The sequence below is a fragment of the Acartia tonsa genome, chromosome 3 (assembly GCF_053477335.1).
Source record: "Acartia tonsa isolate MP-2025a chromosome 3, ASM5347733v1, whole genome shotgun sequence".
Classification (NCBI taxonomy): Eukaryota; Metazoa; Arthropoda; class Copepoda; order Calanoida; family Acartiidae; genus Acartia; species Acartia tonsa.
This window is the reverse complement of record NC_137262.1, coordinates 35868357-35891722: the sequence shown is the minus strand read 5'-3', so window position 1 is coordinate 35891722 and position 23366 is coordinate 35868357. Positions and strand designations below refer to the sequence as shown.

General features: G+C 29.9%; 1 long non-coding RNA gene across 1 annotated transcript; it reads right to left on the bottom strand.

The window, feature by feature from the left end:
- Positions 1 to 446: 446 nt before the first annotated feature.
- On the bottom strand, positions 447 to 8370 carry LOC145315235 (uncharacterized). The gene is made up of 4 exons (XR_013877989.1): positions 8292 to 8370; positions 7064 to 7135; positions 6048 to 6118; positions 447 to 977 (listed from the first exon to the last, which is right to left on the bottom strand). It is a non-coding gene; the product is annotated as an uncharacterized LOC145315235 (long non-coding RNA).
- Between the last annotated feature and the right edge of the window lie 14996 nt (positions 8371 to 23366).

Genomic DNA, 23366 nt, shown 5'->3' with positions numbered 1-23366 from the left:
AATTGCGGCTGTAAGTTCGTTTTATGCGAAATTTGTTTTCGGTTGTCAGGTCCTAAGTATATTAAGAAATAATACTATTTTTTAAAAATTTTATTAAGAAATTACATTACATAAAACAAAATTTACATAAAATCTTACAATTTGAAGCTCACATATAAAGCCTTTAGAGACACATGATAATTTACTTAATATTATGTTATTTAATAAAAAGTGATATGCATATAGTTTTACGACTTTTGTAATGGTTTTACTAAAACATAATTTACCAAGCTTTTTAAAATCATTTGTTATCATATAATCTTTTCAAAAACCTTAGTTTAAACTTTCACAGAACTAAAAAAATATTCATTTTTTTTATATTTATCTATTTCGTAAATTTTACAAAGCACAAAAACGTTGATTTTTTAGTTTAAAATTTATATATTTTCAACACAATTGGTCATAATTAAGAACAGTTTGATTTAATAAGCGCATTTGACTAAAAGCATTCACAACTTTACAGAAAATACGAGGAAAAATGAAATTGAAATTAAAATTATAAGGAAATTTAGATTGCTTATATTAACGAAAACAATTCTAATAAATTAAAAAATCTTTTCAATAATTTCTGATTTTTACATCTGTTATTTCTTGACATATTATTAATTAACAAAAACAAAAATGCGTATAATTTGTGTGGGCTATACAACAGGGATCTGAAGGGATAAGACAATGGTCGAAAATTAATGTAAATCCCCAATAATGATACACAAAATTTCCTCTTCTGTAGATTGCAGTTATTGGTTGACACGTTTGGAAGCTCAACTAAATCATAAATCATTAAAAGTTCCCAAAGTTCTCGAGGCAACAAATAAGAAAACGTTATTAATAGATTTTGGGACCAAAGTAATAAACAGCCCAGTGTCCCCTTCCTTCCTGGCTAGACAAGTACTTCTGGTGTGTACTGGAATAGATCAGGGACAGGTATCCGGGTCCTGACACCAACATCAACACCATACAACCAATCATTCAACCTGTTGTTTGTGTAAACCAGTAAAAAAAAATTCTCGCTCATGTAGGTTCGTTTAAGCTCTATTTGGGTGCCTAACATAAAGTGAAATATATAGGAACCCCCTTACGGGATAGTGGGTTAATTCATTACCCTATAATTCATGCGGGAGGCCTTAATTCTGCAGGGTATAAGCATTAGGGTGGGTCGATTTTGGACATTTTTTTCTGAGACCAAAGCGGGGATCTGCAACTGATTTTTATGAGTATAATACACCTCTGCATGATTTAAGATTTATCCTAATTCTTAAAACCGCTGACGACCATTAAACATGTGATATAGCGACACTGCGGGGATAATCATTCCTAAATTTAACCAAAAAGTATCTCTCCCCCGCTATTTTTAATTTGTTTCAAAATGAGAGAGAGGGGTTTCAGGGTACATTCGTTATTGAAGAAAAATAAACAAGGATTCCAAATGAGATTTTTTAAAAGTATCATATTCTTGTCATGGGGGTTACGAGGATAACAGAATTTTAGAGTAGCTGCTGTACTAACAGAAGAGAAACATTGATATTAAGATCATGGTAAAAACACCGATCAATCAGATACACAAAATCCAATCAGGCCAATCAGAAATATATTTTTTCGTTGCCGCATTTTTTGTCTAAAAAAGGATAAAAATATTGAAAATTTATAATAAGTAAATTCTTTTCAATGTTCATTTTTATGTTCACATACTTATTCATTTTAACTGGAAGAAATTATAAACACATACAAAAATTATAGTTATTTTTTATTAACTGTTTTTTTGTCTATGTCTATAAAATTAGTGAGAGAGAGAAGGGACAATGGGCTGTTTTTTTACACTAGTCCTCAAAGTTTTATAATATCTTATTCTTATTCGTTAACTTAACAACTTTTGGTACACGAGTGAATTTTGATTGATTGGTTCATTAAGTTTATTGTTTCAATGTTAATTTTAATGTACAGAAGGGATAATTTTGTTTATCATCAAAGTTGATGTGCATAAATTTATTGGACATTGTCTTATCCCTTTAGATCCCTGCTATATAATGCTCTTAAGTTTAACTAATTTCCACTTTTATGTTTGAACACCAATCAGTAACAACTGATAAATAGTTCTACAATGTTCAATTTGGCCAGGTGAACCACCTGCAACAAACAATTCATTGTTTAGTACATCCTGTACAGTGTACATGTTGCTCATAAATGATATAAAACCTTGAAATATACTTCTCATGATTGGAGTTATTGGTTGAAAAGTTGAAAAGACAATTCAGTAAAATTCTATAAAAGTACCCAAATTTTTTGTACAGATGAATATGATAATATAGTCACAAAACTTTGAGTACAAATGTAATTTATGTTCCAGTGTTCTAAAACTTCTTGATGTAAACATTTTTTTAAAACTATGTAAGTAGTCATTAGCCAAAATTTAAAAAAGGCATTTTAACAGAATATACAATATGATTTTAAATGTTTACTTGATAAATTTTACTTTCTTTGGTCCTAGCAATTATATTTAAACTATATACTTTTATTTAGTTTTATTTGCCGTACATATCTTGCAGAGAAATATTGACTTACAAGTAATCAGAGCATTGCGCTAAAGAGTTAGAGAATTAGGTTATTCAAGGATTAGGAACAAAAAGTTTTCTAATGGTCAATCACTCAACTTGAAGGTAATCAATAGGTGTGTCTGTTTATTAAGCTTTCAGTTTTATGACAACCAATGTTTTTTTGAGATTTTTTAATACTCTTAACATGTTAACTAGAGAGTACGCCCATAGCATCTAAATAAAACTAAATCAGCCTAAAATAACTATAACCAATAAAAAATGAGAATCAAACCAGTTCTTTCGTTGGCAAGATCTTAACAAAAACAACTTACTACGCTAATAAAAAAAAGAAATAAAGCATATTATTTTTTCATAACATTTTTAGCTTCCAAAAGACATAAGCCATTACTTTATTTCTGGGTTTCTAAATATTTCTTGTGTTATATAATTTGATAAACAAAAAAAAAGTTGGCAACCCAGAACATAAATGATCAGTGTCCCTTGCCAAAATAACCCTTTGACCTTACTTTACAATGCAGTTTTATTCAATTGTATCATCTTTGCATATGTACATAAGTATTTTTATCTAAATTATTTGCTGAATAAGATATTTTAACGGGTGAATTATTATGTAGGAAGACAGGCCACAAGCTATTTTTGGCTTCAAAGACCTAAAAACGATTTTAAAAATCAAAAACTCCTTTATTTTATAATTGAAAATTTAATTTTATTTCCAATAGTTTTGTATTTGTCTAACCTATCTTAAAAACTAAGGCATGTATGTTTTTACAAGTTTAAAACGCTTCATTTGCTGTTTTAAAACAACAACCCTATTAAATAAACCTCTGCAAGTTTTAAATATTTATGTGAAATATTTTCTGGTCTTTGATTTTTTTTATTTCTTATTATCCTTTCAATTTAATTGTAACAGTTTAAAAATACCACATCCATATTTTTATATTTCATTTGTTAAAATGTTACACTAAACAGATTTTCCACTTCTTGTTTCTTAATTGTAAATGGTAACAGGAATAAAGGGATAGGACAATGTAAGGAAAAGTAATTTTTCCCTAATTTTAATTTGTAAAGTTTTGTCATTGTTACATTTAAGGGGGAAAAGTTTTTTTTTTGTTTTCCTCTCTGAAAGCTAGTGATTATAAAAATAATTTAATTAAATGTAAAAATTGGTCTTTGACACTAGATTTGGGGGTAAATGTGTTGTAGATTGATCATTAATCTCTGCCTCTCTGAACAGAGTGTGAGTGTTAGCTTGAAAATGATTTAATTAAATGCATTTATTTATATAGTTGTGAATGGTCTTTAAAAACAACCAATATTTTTAATAAAAATTAAGGATATATCAAAGTTAAATTTATAGGGTTACATTCTTCCTACTTTGACTATTGTAATATTTTTTCATATTTAGAAATAATGTTAAACTTTTAACTTTAACTCCAATTGATCATTGTAATATATAATAACTAGCGGCTACGCCCCTAGAGGCCTTTGGGACACTTAAGGAGGGGAGAGTTAAATTAGATAATTAAAAAATTATGATGAAAAATAGTGATTTTTCTTTAACTGTACTACTTTGCTATTATGAAAACTTACCGAAAACAAAGAAACACCTTAACTTAACATATAATTTAGCATTTGTGTTTAGTGCATTTCCAACTCCACACATTTCATAATAACTATAAACATCATCTTGGTACAGAATCTTCAGTCAAAAAGCCCCAAAATTATAATTGTACACATTTCTTAGTGACAATATAAAAACAATCTTGATAGTTTACAAAAAGTCATAAAGGTTTAAATTGTAGAACTGTTTGAAGGCCAAAAATAACCTTCCCTATTTAAATGCTTTAACTTTAACTAGGTTTAAAGAATAATTTTTAGGTTAATCACCAAAACCAAAAAAAATGTGTATTGCATTAGATATAGAATTGATGTTACCTCTAGCTAAAAGATTAAATCATTAGTTTGTTTTATTTCATTGATTTGTGTTTTTTTTCTTCAGTTTATAATTAATTGATGACATGATGTAGTTTTCCTAATAGTCTCTTGAAGCTAGGATGTAGCCACAAATATGAAAAAAGTAAACAATAAAACAGAGCAAGAACAGTTTAAGTTTGTTTCAAACTATTGTGAACAATAACATTACTTGAGTACGTAGCAGGGATCTAAAGGGATAAGACAATGACCCAAAATCTATGTACATTAACACTATGATTTACCCCTTCTGCAGATTAAATTTATTGGTTGAAACGATTGAACACTCAACTTAATGAGCCAATAAATCAAAATTCACTAAAGTTCTGAAAGTGAAATAAGAAAACGATATCATAAAACTTTAGGGAATAGTGTAATAAACATCCCATTGCTCCCTCTGTCTCTGAGTACAGAGTCTATTACAGTACAAATAAATGCACAAAGTATTAAATGTATGTTTTGTAGCAGCTTGATTTAAGTAAAGCATTTGATTTAAACACACATCTGATTCTCAGGGCTAAGACATTGACCGACAAATTTATGTACCTCACCTATCATGATAAACAAAGTTACACCTTTTGTAGATTACAATTAGTTGTTAAAAAGTTTGGACACTCAACTTAATAAACCAACCAATTAAAAGTCTCCAAACAAAGAAGAAAGAAACGTTGTTATAAAACTAAGAAATCCTTTTTTATTAAAAATTAATGGTTGCATGTGATCTTCAATTTCATGTCAAATTTGCTCCATATTTAATATCTTCCATTTTTCTAATAAAATAATTATGTTTTTGTAGCTAAGCTACTCTATAACATTGTCTGTACGTCTGTCTGTCTGTGATAAAAGAAAATATGCAGCTTAGGAGATGCAAGTGGGTCTAGGCTTATTTTTGTTGAGGTCGTTCGGCATTAAATTTGTATTAGGGAAACGTGTATTTCTCAATATCTATTTATGATAGTTTAATGAATTACATAGCTATTTTATTGTTTAGTTAGGGTAGTCAAAGAAAGGGTAATAAAACCAAGAGATATAAGTGATTTATTTTTTCTTCTCAACTTATTAGCTAATTGTCTTCTTGTTTATTTGGATATATAAGAGCTTTAAAAATATAAAAACAGGACAGGTCTATGGCATATTTGAAAAGTTTTATATTGTTTGAGCTATTGTCAAATGGAATGTGAAACTGTAGAAAAGCCCTTCCAATATGGCTTCTAAAGCGATATGTATCCGCAGAATTATAACCGGTTCTAAGCTATACTAAAAATCATGTATCGTATCATATTATGGATAACCTTCCACGAGTAAGGACACACAAATTAAAAAAATAATCACTGTTTATTTTACCCTGGCCTCTGGCCCATCGAGGCCAACTAAATTGATTTTTTATTAATTTTAATATTTACTATCCGTGAAAAGCTGTTTATAATAACTATTGTGAAAGTGAAAGCAAACTCTAAATATATTGTATGTATTTATGTGTCCCTTGAGGTTATAAAATGTTTATCTTCGGTTTCCTGTTCCTCGATCATCTCTCCTTCATCTATCTCAGGGCTTTTCTAAAATTTAAACATAACAAATAGTCAGATATATAAAGGGATAAGACAATTGCCGATAAATTAAAGTATATCCCCAATGATTACAAAATTACCCCTTCTATTACTTAAAATTAGTGGATGAAACGTTTGAACACTCAACTTAATAAATCAATAAATCAAAATTCAGTATCAAAAGTTTTTAAGCAAGCGAATTAGAAAACGTTATTATAAAACTTTGGGGACAAGTAAAAAAACATTTAATTGTCCCCTCTCTATCTAACGAATATTTTATTTGAGGAAAAAATACTGTATCAATAAACCAAAATAAAACTTATTGGATCTGGTGCAGTTTACGGTAAAATTCTCATGGGATCTATTACCCCCAAAAATCTATGAACTTTGAAGGGAGCTGCAAAACTTAAATAGAGAAAGTCATAAAAATGAGGGAGATGAGGGGATAAGTGGGAAAGAAACCCCCTAAGAATAGGTCAATGGAATAGGTAGGCCAAAAACAGTGACATATATCCCTATTTTGCTAGGGCATTATAGACAGCTACGATATAATCGATCCGAGGAACATTTTACCATGAACTGCACTGGATTCTGCTTATTTATACGCTATATTTATCTTAAATTTCATACTTCATGAATATATCATGAAATATTTTTAGAACAATCTGTTGCATTCGGTAAAAATAAAAATAAACATTATTTTTTTTTATTTTTTCACTTATTTAGGAATAGGATTTATAAATTATGAAATTTTTTATATAACTTTTGTTAATCTTGGTGGGTGGTAGTACCCTCCCCCAAAATAATTATAAACCTTCCCGAGATCTATGAGAAGCTACCCTGCTAAGGAGAATCCGATCGGTTCAGCGGTTAGCAAGATCCATCGGTACAGAGTAACAAACAAACATGCTTTTACTCTATTATAAGGTTTAAATTTTGACAAAAAAAAATCACCTTAGGATAAGACCATGTGAAGCTAGCTAACACAACAAGAACAATCAATGTTAAATAAAACAAAGACATCACCTATTAAGAAAAAGAAATATATTAAGCAAGAATAAATATCATTCCATTTCGCACGTAGAACACAAATTTTCTTTTAAATTTCAGCTCACACAATTTTTAGAAAACAAGGATGACAACATTTGTTGAGCCCAACAAATGAACATTACGTAAATGCTTTCTAAGTTGTACTTAGCTGTTTCAGGAATCATAATGCAAGGTTTAAAATTTAATTGTATTATTTGATTATTTTTAATTATTTATTGTTAGCATTCTCGAAACACTGAGAAAATATTTTGTACTATATTCTAATTAAAATAATCAAACATAATCATTTGAAATTTATATAATATTCCTTTCAAGTTAACAAAGGAATTCAAATCAAAGAAATTTATGGAATTTTACGGAATCATGAAAGTTATATTTAAATGCACTTCATTTAAGAAATACATTAAAAAACAAGGAAAGTGATACCCGTATAAAGCGCATTAGTAACAAGCAATAGTATTTTAAACAGAGGCATGCAGAATGGGGTGTCAAGTAAAATAGTCACACCCCTTTTCAATTCAAGGGAGGTGTTAAAAAACTGCGCATCAATTTACCAATTCAGGGGTGCTTGTGTTACTTTTGAGTGGGTGGGTGGGTGGACACCTTATGAGGTGTAAAAACCCCCCTCCTCTCCATGGCAAATATCCAAAATGAAAATTCCAAATAAAAAAACATTAAATATGCCATATCAAATAATAATAACCAATTAAAATATTTAGAATATCTTTTCTCGTATTAATTCGAATTCGATCAATAGCCGGTGGATTAGAACCGGTTCTCATCCATACGAAAAAACTATGTCTAGCATTTTCTTATATCCAGTTTTCTACGAATATAAAAATGTACAGTCATAAGATTAAAACAATCCGCGAAAAGCTGTTTATAATACGATGCGAGAAATAAGTATTCGAAATCAAATAATATTCTCTGGATTATAAGCGTTTCTTCGCCATGTAAATTATGGAAAGCATCGTATCACAGACAATTGTCCACCAATAAAAAATCATTCATTTTTCATTTTCATATCAACGGAAATATGTTTATAACACGATGCAATATTGTTAACTGTCCAAAAATATTAGCAGACGATCAAACATAGGTTATAGAGTAGCTCCGCAATTAATTTACTTACGATTACATAGATAAAGGAGCCATTAGATCCAAAAGAAATCACGTCGCCACCTATAAACATTTCTTTCTGAAATAAATAGAGATTTAAACAGAGATACATTTCAGTTTTGTTTTGTAGAAGTTTAAACTGTAATAATATTTATTTCATAAAATTTTTTATTTAAAGTTATTGCTAAATAATTTTGTTTTGTTTTTGTGTACTGGTATATACAGGTATTCAGGACAAAGCCAAAGTGTAGGGAATATACATAGAGCGATGTACTTTCTGAACAGAGAGAGTTTAGTCTATTTGGAGAAGAAGGAGATATTGGTCTAAAAATTATATATTGATACGATACCCAAAGTTTTACGATATCATTATATGGTCTTAAAACTTTCGGGTACTTTTATCAAATCTTGATTGGTTGATATTAAATAAAAGTGTCTAAACTTATCTTCAGAGAATTTTAATGTACAGAAGGAGTAATTTTGTTTGTCATAATTGTGGGTTACATTAATTTATCGTTCTTTTTCTTATCCCCTTAGATCACTCAAACATGCTGAATTAGATTTTTGTAGAGAAAAAGACGTCAAATTCGCATGAGCAAATTCAACTTTATGCATAAGTTATAATTTCATGATTCTAGCAAATTGTAAAAATATACAAGAATTCTGGGACAGTAACAATTACAGAGCAAATATTTAACTTTCAATTCAACTGAAATTAATGGATAGGAAAATGGTTTCCAGTATGCCTTCGGAACCGATAAATATCCACTGCTGGATTAGAACCGGTTCTAAACCATACTGAAATATCGTATTACATATGATTTTCCACGAATAATAAAATTAACACCCGTTTTGGTAGTCCGGGCCTTCGGCCCCTCGAGGCAAACAAAACTGGTTTTAATCTTTCAATATTTCATTTTAAGATAATAAGATTACACAATCAATCCGTCCAACTATGTAAGGAATATATAGCAGATTATCATTTTTATGCTTATTCATTATTTTACAGAGATATTTTCAATATACATCATGCATAATAGAAATTAGGATAGGTGAGGCTTTATAGAACACGTTTTGCTTGTTTTAAAAAAACAATTTAGAACTCTTTCAATGCAATTTACCGGTCCCTGCGTCGCTATAATTGAATAAGTTTTATTTGATGTATGCAAACTTGGAATTATTTACCAACCAGAATCAAATCCTCCAGACAAGCAGGGGTGTAAAGGGATAAAACAATGGCCGATAAATCAATGTAAATAATTTAATTAAACACAAATTACCCCATATGCAGATTACAATTAGTAGTTGAAACGTTTGGAAGCTTAACTTAAAGAACCAACCAATCAGATCGAATGAATTGTTAAGTTAACGTATAATAAAACAATATTTAAAACTATGGGACTTGTGTAATAAACATCGCAATGTCCCCTACCTCCCTGCAGACAAGGCACATGGACAATTATTCAAAAAAGGACATAACATTTACAGCATTAATAATATTTTTGATAAAAAAGAACATTGGAGATATTTTTGGCGTTAATAAAATATAAAATTATAGGATGTGTGGCAATAGAGGTCCAAGGGTTGGTGTAAAAGGTTGTTTACCCTCTTAAACTTAGAAACACCTCATTTAACCCCCCTAAAACTAAATTTTATTACCTCTCTCATATCTTTGTATCCCCTCATTTTAACCCTCAAAATAAAAGCTTGGTCGTCCCTGCGTTTGTTTGTCTATTTGTCTGCAAAGATCTCGCTAACCTTTAGAGTTATGTCCAAACAGAAGCTTCTTACTGCTACGGTACATATAATAATATGCAGCATAGATAAATGTGGTAAATTTCAGAAATCTAAAGGGATAAGACACTGGCCGATAAATTGATAGATATCACCAATGATGATACACAAAATTACCCCTTCTGCAGATTAAGATTAGTGGTTGAAACGTTTAAACACTCAACCTAATAATCAACCAATTAAATTCATCAAAGTCCCCAAAGTTGATAAGCCAACGAATAAGAAAACGTTATTTTAAAACTTGGGGACTATTGTAACAAACAGCCCATTGTCTCTTCTCTCTCTCTGGCCAAACTTACATAAATAGATTTTCTCAAGATGAAATATCTCTTCCAGTTGTTTGTATCCCAGACTTAGATGAAGAACAAACTTCGGAGTCAACATGAGGAGCAACATTTTGGCTTATTTTTATAACTTTATAATAAAGTAACAGGATCTGTGTGTGTGTTTCTGCCCGTGTATACCGAAGGATCTTCTTAACCGCTGAACCTATATGGTTCTTCTTTATAACGTATAAGTTCTTGGAAGGTTTAAAACTATTTTTAGGAAGGTTACCACTTTCTACCCGCCCCCCTCCCCCCCCCTCCCTCTCTTACTCTTTCAAGTGCTTCAAGGGGCCTCTAGAGGCGTAGCCGCAAGTGTATATATAACTTTAAAGGCAAATCTAACATAGTTACACATATGATATGAAGCAAAATTTAACCAAAAAAAGATGAAATATGGCCAATATGTCCAAAAGTAGCGCAGCATTAAATTTTTTGGAAAGGCTTAGATGAAACAAGAGCAGTAAAACAGGACAGTTATCAAATTAAGAAAATGTTATAAAATTGTATGAAGTATAAATGAAAGATATTAAAAGATCACGAAACCTTCTACGCTTTAGCGAGACAAGCATAACCTACTTGTAAAGTAGCTGCAATACTAAATATAATGAATAATCTTATGGAATATAATACTAAAGATGAATTTTATGTGAGTGTGTATTTGGTTGGTCCGTTGAATAATCATTTCTAAAGCAATAGAACAAGACACAACTGTCATACTCTAATTACAGAGTAGCCTACCATATAAAGTACTTTGGTTTTTTGGTCTGCAGCTTAAAATTACCAATATCTACTAAACTGATTGAGTTTTCCTTTACACGGAAGCTTCACATAGGTCACAGGATGGCTTTAGACTTTATAAATTCTATTTTATGTCATCTATCTACCCCCTTTTAAAAATATAGCCTCCTGGTAAGAAGGTAGTAAAGTCATGAAGGAGCAAAAAAGTACAAAAAATGTCAAACAATTTCTTTTATTTACAGCACTTTAACCTCACCGTGACATTTGATATTTCCTTTATCTAAGTACTTTTCTTTTTAGAATTTGAGAAGTTTTATTTTGTTAACCGGAGAAGATTGTTGTACTTTTTTATTCTAAATTTTAGAGCTGAAGTAGTCTAAATTTACAAAATTAGATTACTTTAATACTCTCTAAGTGCAGTAATTTTAAATAAATCCTTGCGGAAAACCTGAAGGGAAAAGAAACATGAATACATTTTACTTGAATTTTGACTTTATTTGTTTTAATTATTATTCGGAGGGAGTGGAGCTCCTTAAAATCCCTCTTCTCTATATGAAAATATTAGATATACTAGAGTTGGCTCGATATAATTATCTCCCTATTGGCTAGTTTTCTATATGCATATCTATTTCTCAATAAATCTATTTTCCTCACCCGGCATTACTATCTAAAAGAAAGTAAATATTTAGTAATTTAAATGATTTTTAAAAGATTTTTTTAAATTATATTTTTTTCTTTACATTACCATCACCAAAGGGTTAATGATGATGATTACAATTTTAGTTTAATATTTGAACACACAAAATGTCGCCACAATCGAATTCTTTTAAAACATAGTTTTCTTAAATTTATCATATTATAAATTTAAATTTTCTTTTTTATGATTAGAAATTAAATACATCAATATAAGGTAAATAGCAACATGAAATGAAAAAAATGAATTTATTTTTAATAAAGTAAAATAATGGGTCTTATCGTTCTGGGCAATGAGAGTTTATTATGGATTATTGGAGCACTATAAGTTTTAATCATATATTCCTTGGAAAACTTGAGCTCGTTTATAGACATTTATTTCCTATATAGATCTGACTTGGATCTTGAAGCAATTAAGCAGGCCGTTTTGTACATGTTAAAAATTGGAAGATTTCATTAAATAAAAGTAATCGCAAATATACTTAGTAAATAATACAAAGTAAAAATTCAAATCTGCCTGTTAGAATAGGGAAGGTTTAAATCTGCTTACCTTACATAATGTTTTCGTATTAATGAGAACCGGTTCTAATCCACTGGATATTGATCGGTTTTAAATTGATACAAGAAACAGTTTTTCACCTTCCCAGAACCTATGGAAATCTACACTGTAAAGGAGAATCATATAATTTCAGCGGTTAGTGCGATTCTTTGCTGCATAAAAACAAATTTCTGGACAGACCTTAGTTATACAGTAGTTGCACTACTAAATAAATCGATATATCAATAATTGGATATTGCACCAGATTTTCATGTACTCTAGTTGAGTGATGCTGGCAGCTGGCTGAGATAACAATTCCTTACACCCACACCCTTTATTATATCCTCTCCCATACTGGATGAAATAACTGACCAATAAACGAGGTCCTTATTAGCAAGGTAAATTGACAACAAGTTTTCCAATGTCAATATATCCACGTATATCCTATATCCATTATTAAATGTCTCAAAGAATACTTTAACTTTACAGGCAAAGCAAACAGAATTGAAACCCAAATTTTAACACTTTCCAAACACTTCAAATCTGAATAAACATTTCATCTCAATTCTATATTGGTAAAATTTAAATATTTTCTAATATATTATGAATTGAACTTTTTTTAAAATAAGAATAAACACATCTTTTTAAGTACGTCTTAAATATGTCTATAATAGGCATAATACAAGTTAATGTTTTTATGATAGTTTATTTAAAATTTTCGTTCAGACTTCTAAAAATGTTTAATATTAAATTATGCTCTAGCGGGTATAGATCATCGCCCCCGCAACCCATCTGCCGTACGCTCATATGTAAATGTAATTTGATAAGTTTTGAATATGACAAGAATATGTACTATAATATACAAGGATCTAAAGAGATAAGATAATGACCGAAAAATTGATGTACGTTCCAAATAATAAAACATTCTATTTTAGATTATTGATTGTTACGTTTGGACACTCAACTTAATGAACCAACCAATCAAAATGTATTAAAAGTCCCCAAAGTAGATAAGCCAACAAATAAGAAAACGTTATTATAAAACATTGGGGACTAGTGTACAAAATAGCCCAATGTTCCCACCCTCCCTGACTATCATCACAGAATACTGTCAAATGATAAAATATATCATAACACAAACATAGAGAATTATTTTTTGTAAAGGAAAAAATTATTTCCAAGTTTTTCCATAAATCACAAAAACATCATAAATAATACTTAATATCATATTGAAAAGAATACAATTTTTAGAATAGTATTGCTTCCAAACCGATAAATATCCGCTGGATTGGAACCAGTTAACAGCCATACTGAAAAATCATGTATAGCATCGAATTAGAGACAATTTCTATGAATATTAAAATAAAAAGCATAATATTAATACCAGATTTGTTAGCTCGGGCCTTCAGACCCTTGGGTCTAACAAGACTGGTTTTAATCTTATAGTTTTTCAATTTAATATCCACGGAAAGCTGTCTATAATTCGATGCGATTAATAGCTATTAGTAATTACAATAATTTTCTCGTAGTTCGCTTCACTATTTATAACCGGTTTTTATCAATCGGAAAATCATGTTTTGGTACATAAGTAGTATTTTAATAAATGACGAAAAATAACTAGGCTGTTATTCACTCTTTTTTCGTACTTTAAAACTAAGTATTTTACTGTACAATATGCATAAAATTAATAACATGCACATTGTAATGTTTAATTCGGCTTCGAAGGTCATTTTTTCGTGTAAAATCACAGTAACTCTCTGGATAACTGAGACCATTATTCTATTGTGATTTGATTAATAAGAAGCTGATGAAACCATCCCTGTGAGAGTATAAATACATGGTGTACATGTGTAGTTCATGGATGAGAGATAATAATAGACTACATATCAAGGCTTTACCACTCTTGTCCAAAAGGGTGTTTTTTCAATCTAACAGATTTTTTTTTGGGGGGGTATAGTCCATTTCGTAGCAACGCTCTTAAGGGGCAATTCGTCGTATTTTTACTTTAGCTTTTTATAGGTTATATTAGGTTAGGTTAAGTTAAGTAGGTTAAGTAATTGTCCCGCAGGGTTAGGCAATTGGCCCCGCAGGGGTAGATCTCCCGCGGACGACGGATCGCCCCTCAAGAGGCGTTGCCACAAAAGGGACTATACCCCAATTTTTTATAATAATTTTGAAGAATAAAATTAAATCATATTAAGGTTGAAGTATCTGTTAGCTAACCACTGAATCTTTGGGTTCTTTTTTTAAATTTATTTTAGTCTTGATACCCTTTATTCCCTAGATTCCATGGTTTCAGCCGCTAGTTTATTAATAATTTTTTTTTTGGGTATAGTTCCTTTTGTGGCAACGCACCTTAAGGGGCGATTCTTCGTATTTTTCACCGTGATTTTCTCCCTATTTCTAGCCCCTGTGGGGGGCTCTAACCCTGCATGGCCAATTGCCTAACCCTGTGGGGCAATCACCTAACCCAATATAATCTATCCTAACCTAAAATAAGCTATAAAAAGCCATTTTAACGATACGACGAATCGCTCCTTAAGGGGCATTGCCACGAAAGGGACTATTCCCGTTTTTTTTTGTCACAAACTAAAAAATATAAATATTGTGTTGTACTTTTCATGGAAGCTACTAGTTTCTAATTTAAAGTTCTACTTTAAAAAAAAAATACTTTTGGTAGTAAAGCTTTACAATGTTTTTCTTGGTTGAAAGAATTTAGTCATTTAGCCCCAATTAGATAAAGGCACACACTATTACTTAGTACTAATTATTATCTAAAATTTGTGTTAATAAAATTCTGCATTTATATTAAAAACAAACATAGGAGTTTCAGATTATACATACATTGATCATTTTCCTCCCCTAGGATATAAAACTTAATTAATAAGGTAAGTTCATTAGTCCTTTAAAAAATTTCAGAATTGTGTGACTGTAAGAGTTGGTTGTCTGTGTGATGTTCATTGAGAATTTGTACTAATATCCAACAAAAACAGTTTTTTTTTTTTTTTTTGGGATGGAACTTTTCTTGGTGTAAACGTATGTTAACCGATGAAAAGAAAGAGAAGGAGTTATATTGAGGTTCTTACACACAAGTACATATTACATACCAAGCCAGTTCCCGCATTTAATATTTGATATAATCACATTTACTTTGGCGGCACTAGAAAAAAAATTGTACTGTCATTAAGTGTATATTTATGATGGTAAAAACTATTCTCACATGCACATACGAACAATATCTCACGCTACTCTTATAATACATTAGATGTTCAATTAATTTAGATATTTAGTGTTTTATTTGTTTTATTATAAGCTAGTGGCTTATCCCCTAGCATACAGGGATAGAGAGAGAGCAGAAAATAGATTAAAACCATCTGAATACTTTATTTTAGCAATAAAATATAAAAAAAAAACTAATCCAAAATCATACATAGAATTATGAGCCCAATCGGTTCAATAGTTATTGAGATCTTAAGCTTCTGAAAAAAACCTAACTACATCATGTAATGGATAAGGATATTAATATTCATTATTGGCCTAGGGTAAACATTAACCTTTGGTTTAAAAAAAAAAGGTATTAAGAATATCCACTATTTTAAGTTTCTATTAAACAAAAAAAGTTTATTAAATTTTAGTTTTAGTCGTACATACAAAACTCGAATTTGAAAGGTACATTAAGCAGACATTAAACTCTAAATTATACCGTCCGTCAAAATTTTATAAACACATATCCAAATCGTTGGCTTAAAAACTTTATTTACAAAGTTATAAAAGGGGTAAAGTGTTTATCTTAATTAGATTGGTATTAGGTTATTTTCTATTTTCTTATCCCTTAAGATCCATAGTAGTTTCGCAATTAAAGATAACTATCATCTTTCTATTTTGTATATTTCTTTTATCTAGACATAAATTCTTCCCTAATTCAGATACTGTTACAAATATCTGTGGTACAATTTGTTTGTTTTTTTTACAACAAGGATGTCAACAACCATTTTTAGTGAAATATATTAAAAACATATTATTTAAAGACAAATGACAAAATTGTCCTTTTCTTAAATTAAGTATCAAATGTCTTAGGAAACTCAATTCTATGAATAAATACACAGATGAAATGAATAAGTAGCAAATAAGACATAAACGTCCCAAAGTGAGGATAAGGGGGTGTTTACTTTGAAATCCCTCATTTTACCCCCTTCAAAGGTTTTTAAAAAACATTAGATTAACCCCCACAAACCCCTGGAACCCCAAATTTTACCAACCACAAAATAAAAAGCTTGGACGTCCCTGATAAAAGATTATCATTAACAGATTAATGAACTTTTAACAAAAGCTTACATAATATAATATTATTTATTCTCAATATTAGCTGTTAATCAAGGAATTAATTTAAACAATTGAATAAATCATTTATCCCCCCCCCCCAAAAAAAAAAATGGTATGACTGGTGTTTGATACTTTAACGTATCTTTGCTAAGAGAACAGCTCAGGTTTACATTTTTATTTTTCTTCAGTTTTGCCAGAATATTATTTATTTACGACATGTGTTTTTCTAGATTTATTTTTATTGTTATTACTTCGCCTCTAGTATTACGAAAAAAAAACATGTATATAGTGTATACACTATAAGATAATTGATTTAAAATTTTTTTTTAAAAATAAGTAAAATTAGGAAATAAGTTTTCTGTTTTAAAAGTAAATGTGGAAATGGAAATCAAGTTATTATGCAATTATTTTTACATTTTTTCGAACTAATTAATTTTGTAAAATATATCTAACTAGAGTTTGCACCCTAGCATCTAGGGAAACTACAGGGTGTTTTTTTTTTAATAAGTTAAAAGTATTGCTTAATTTCCTCATTGATGTAGGGCATCATGTATGAGAAAAAAATATTTGGCGATTTTCAACAAATTCTGCCTTAAAAACCGGTTTTTCCAAATTACCTATTTTGGAAGATTTTTGGATCATGACTAATTTAAAGAGTGTGCAAAAATGCGTACATTTTTAAAAATCATATTGCGCGGCTTGTGTTAGTAGCAGAAAAATGTTACGCATACCGTTAGAATTGTCATAAACTCTAGTTTTTGGAAATATATGTAACACATACAGGCTATTTGTAGTATAGAAGCTACATTGGAAAATGTGAGAAATGTTGAAAATTTTAAGTAAGTTGGAACATTTTACCACGTAGCTCCTAAACTATACGTAGCACAGGAATAGTTCTTAAACACCTAAAAACTAGAGTTTATGACGATTCTAACGATATGCATAACATTTTTCGGGTATAGTCCTTTCCACGACATCCCTCCATAAGAAGCGATTCTTCGTATTTTTAAAATGACTTTTTATAGGTTATTTTAGGTTAGGTTAGGTTATATTGTGTTAGGTAATTGCCCCACAGGGTTACGCAATTGGCCCCGCAGGGTTAGAGCCCCCCGCAGGGGCTAGAAATAGGAGAAAAGCTACTGTGAAAAATACGAAGAATCGCTCCTTATGGAGGGATGTCGTGGAAAGGACTATACCCCATTTTTCTACTATTAACACAAGCCGCGCGATTTGATTTTTAAAAATGTACGCATTTTTGCAAACCCTTCAAATTAGTCATGATCCAAAAATCTTCCAAAAATAGGTACTTTGGAAAAACCGGTTTTTAAGGCAGAGTTTGTTGAAAATCACCAAAAAAGATTTTCTCATACAAAATGCCCCACATCAATGAAGAAATTAAGATATAGATTATTAATTTCTGTAAATGGCAAGTGGGTTAAACTATGCAATAATTTTAACTTATTAAAAAAACACCCTGTATATTCAAAGGGGCAGAAATTGGCTAGAAATAGCTTAAAACCTTCAAAAGACTAAAATCTGACAGTTAAAAAGCTTAAAAATAATCCGAGGACTTAAATCTAAAAATAAGATAACCTAAATCCATCATGTAACCTATGTAAAGCTTGGTCAAAATAGAGAACCCAATCAGATCAGTTGTTATTGAGATCTTAAGCTTTAGACAATAAAAACATTTCTACTTTATTTAATAGGATATGCAATCTTTGCTTGAAATTAAAACGTGAATTCCAAGGTAAAATGAAGATCCACACAACAACATGTGTGAAAAATTCTAAAGCAGTTTCAACAATTCAATGTTGGAAACTTTTCAAATTCATATTTAAACATTTGTACCGACATTAGAAGTTGCTTAGATCGCTTTTATACTAAGATGTAGATAGATTTTTGCGAAAGTTTTGTTTATTAGCGGATGGGCCCCTAGAATCTAAGAACTCTGTATTTGCAATGGTAATAAAAATAGCTTAAAACCAATAAAAGACTTCAATGTGAATAATAAGTCAACCTAAAACCATAGCAGGACTTATGTGAAGCTTCCCTTTAATGGAGAACTCAATCGGTTCAGTAGTCTTTTGCTTTATAATTGGATATTCAGCTTTAAATAAGATTGGATTTGCAAAATAAGTCAAATTTCAATATTATATAAAAAATATTTAAAAACCAAGTTTTGACAAAATTTATTCAATGTTGGTCTTTATGGTCTAATGCCTAAAGCCAACCAGCTGTGTTGAAGTTAATAGATAGATACCATAAGGATTTAGAAAATATTAAAATCCAATAGCTCACTATAATGATTTAATTTTTAAAAGATTAGCTTTTGCGTTTTATTAGTTGTTATAAAGAGAGGGGTAGGTTTCTGGTAGAATCCGTAAAGGTGTGTGTTTTAAGGCTTAAAAATAGTAGTAGAACGATAATATTCATTAAATATGTGTATTTCTTATTGAAAAGAACTATAGACAAATTTGTTTTTAAAAGTTAACATAAATTTTTATCGTTCTACTTCTGTTTTTTACTTATAACACATAACCTTTACGGATTTTACCAGAAACTTACCCCTCTCTTTTGCAAGATGGAGGTGTTATTTTACTGTCCGCTGTTTAGAAGCACTATTTAAGTCGTTACTTGCCTTTGTACTTTTTACATTGCATTCATTCTTGATCTACTGGGCGTCAATCATCTTTTATACCTGAATATAAGCAAAGTATATTTTTAGATAATTTGAATTGCAACTGCTTGTGAATTTAGAGTGTTTTTATGAAAACTTCCATTTCTCACTTTAGTATGTTGAAATTATATACATAGTTTATGTTCTTTTTTTATTTCAAGCTTTTCTATATTTAGGATAGGTAAGTCCGTCCATCTGTCCGTAACGGATAGACATGTTGAAATTGTCTTATAATTTAAAACTTTGCATGATGATTCCTGTGAAAGTTAGGTACTGTTCAGGAAACTTAGAAAATCTAAAATCATTACCAAAAAATAATTACATCCATATTTTATAACAATTTCTTTTATGATCTTTTTTTTTGATAATATTCCTAGAATAACAAGGTACAATATTATCAATGAAGCATCTCTGTAATTAAGTATAAAAAATGTAGGTATGTCCAGAATCTTACATTTAATCAACCAATGTATGAACAATTTTGAATAAACTTATAAATTTATATTTTACTTGTTTATCAGGTTCTGACACTCAACAAAAGTTGAAGTTAGTTTTTCCTTCCATCTGAATGTATATTTTAGCTTTTATTAGTCTTATCATCCTTGTTCAATACTAAAATCATTAAAAAAATAAATAATGCTTATAAATAAATTAAAATTATTTGCATAAGTTCTACTAAACCAATGATAACCTTATCATATTATTTGATATATGTTCCATTCAATACTCTTTTCAAAATAATTTCATAAATGATTTCAAAATATCAATTATTAGAATAATTGCATTAAAATGCATGCATGGAACATTTACGTATTTATATCTGTGTACTTAAATAATATGTAAGTACATTACAAATATAATTTGATTTGTATTGTTATAAGCGAAACAACTTCATAATTAGGATATACTCTAAATGTATGTATGTTAAGTTCATGCACCTTTAAGTCAAATAAAGTAAAAAACAGGGATGGAAAGAAATTTTATTCAACTTTGATAACTTTTTAATAAAGTTTTCATATTTATTGGCTTAACAGCTTTGAGTACTTTAAATGAATTTTGATTGGTTGGTTCATTAGGTTGAGTGTTCAAACGTTTCAACCTCAAATTGTAACCTTAGGGGTAATTTTGTGTATCATCATTGAGAATGTACAGCAATTATCGGCTATCATCTTATCTCTTTAGATCCCTTTGTCAAAATGGATTGCAATGTTTATTGAAAAAAAAACAGACACACATTCATAATTTATAAACAAACAACCAACAAAATTACCCTTTTCTTAGATTATGCTTTTCCAATCGATATACTACTACTTTGATTTTGCACCAGTTTTTCCTACACTATAATAAAGTGTTACTCGGAGCTGGATATCGATATCGAAATATTAATGCTCTTCCATCCACCTCATTTTACCCCAACCCCTCCCCTCCTTTGGATGAACAAACTGACCAATAAATGAGGTCCAAATCAACATGCTAACTTTTCCCTGTTTATATATACACGTATATTCTAAACCATTGCTGTTCTTTTGTCTCTAATAACATGTAATCATGTTGTTGCTGCTTTTATTTTTATTGTCCTTGTTATTATTTACAAAGAATAAGCAACATTTTTGGTAGGAAAGCAAAGACAAATAAAAAATGGCAATCAATCAATAGATTTTTGTCTGCCAGTATGTCTTAAAAAGTTTTACCAGTAAATACCAAAGCTAAAGTATGAAAGTACGTTCCCGTTACAACAATAACTTCCTTGTTTGTTGTTTGGGTTTCCAACTAATAAATCATGTTTAGTGATTTACTGACAATATACAACTCTTCAAAAATTCAGATATAGTAATATAATTTTAGAGCAGCTGTTCCTCATATTTCTAAATTGCTTAAAATTGATTTTAAATAATTTCTGAGAAATACATACGTACATAATATGAAATATAGATTAAAAGCAATGAAAATCAGGGATCTAAAGGGATGAGACAATGGCAGATAAATTGATGTCCGTCCACATAAATAATACACAAACTACAATTTGTGAATTACAATTCGAGGTTGAAACGTTTGGATGCTCAACTTAATTAACCAACCAATAAACATTCAACAAAAGTCCCCAAACTTGTGCAGCCAACGAATAAGAAAAAGTTATTATAAAACTCTGGAGACTATTGTAATAAACATAGCAATGTCCCCTCCCTCCCTGAATGGAAATACAAATAATTGATATGGCTTCTGTAAGTACTTTATATCACAACTAGCGGCTTCGCCCCTAGCCTCTAGGGGCTTTGCCCCAAGAGATGACAACAACAAAAAATTCAAAAAAAAATAAGAAGAATTAAAGAAATCTTCTACAAAAGAAATTTTCTACAAAAGAAATCTTCTACAAAAGAATTCTTCTACAAAAGAATATTTCTACAAAAGAATTCTTCTACAAAAAAAAAAAAAAAAAAAAAAAAAAAATGGGGGGAATTTTTTTTGTTTTTGGGAGGGTTGGGGGTGTCCCACCCCCCAAGAAAATAGCTTAAAACCACCACAGGACCAATAGGTATATACCCTGAAGAGTAGAATCCAATCGGTTCAGCGGTTACCGAGATCTTAAGGGACAGACAGACAGACAGACGGACAGACGGACAGACATCAAGCTACTTTGTATTATAGATACGTGTACTTGCATAATGATAGGAAATATGTATGTATGTAGATGAAAGTAAATAGCTGAATTGAATTGCCTTTTTCTTAGAGAATACATACTTTTTCTATTTAGACTGTTTATGTAGTTGGGTGAGTGACAGGTTCAAATCTCGGCCTTAAACTGCGTTTTAATTACAGACGCTACACGTTATAATGTCATATGCGTTATCTAAATAGTGGGCCAAAACAGTTGCAATTCTTTACCATGCACATTAGGACTTCCATACAAGGGTCGTGCAAACAAAGATATTGTTGTCTGAAATAGTTAGACGACAGTGCCTTAAGACATAATGCAAAGGACATATATTGTTATCAATAAGGACGGATCTCAAATATAACCCTGTTGAGAAAAAAAATAAAAGGAATTAATACTTAAAACAAAAAAAAATAATGTACTTCTTGAAGCTAGTAAAAGTGGCTGACTCAGATTATGACGTCAAAAAAATTAACCAATGAAGGGCCACTATAAATTTTACCATTGGCCAATTACAGTGTATACTGGCCTTTCATTGGTTAATTTTTTTTTTTGACATCATAATCTGAGTCAGCCACTTTTACTAGCTTCGTACTTCCTAGAAGTGACAAACAAAATTTCCCCTTCTGTGACAGTAAAGTTTTGATACTGCTAGTTTATAACGACCAATTGATATCTAAATATAAGTCCCTAGAAATTTTACGCCAACAAATAATAATTGTTTTAGATGTAGCAAGGTTTGGCAAAAGACTAAAACTCTATGTATTTAAAATTTCTTTATTTATAGTAAATTTGTACATGACGATTATTTCAATTTCATAGATTTAGAATATGTTCAAAAAAGGACGACATTTATTTCCTTTTTCTGCTTAATTTTATAATATCCTTTCTCCCGTCAATGTCTTCAACTAAAAAAGAATAAAAAAAAAATTTCACTCCCTATAATCAATAGTTGAAAATTGAACACAGCTTTTGGAAACAACGCATACTAACTACAAGGATGACAACATCCATAAAAACGAAGCTCTGAAACGTCAGGACAAATGAACATAAACACCTGAATAAAGTGTCAGAAATTAATAATCAGAACATAAATCTATTAAAGTCGAACAAAACAAAATTTTAAGTAGATATGTTTAAAAACTGCTTAAATACAGGATATTGTTTAAGGACTTATTTACATTTTGAGGACTTGATTATATAGATGCTTCGCTTATAACAATGTACTTTGTTGTCCTTGGAATCAATATTCCAAAAAAAAACAGACCAATCGGATAATTTGCTTCGCTTTCTAACTCGTACCTAACATCTATAGGATTCATTATGCAAAGTTTGATATCAAT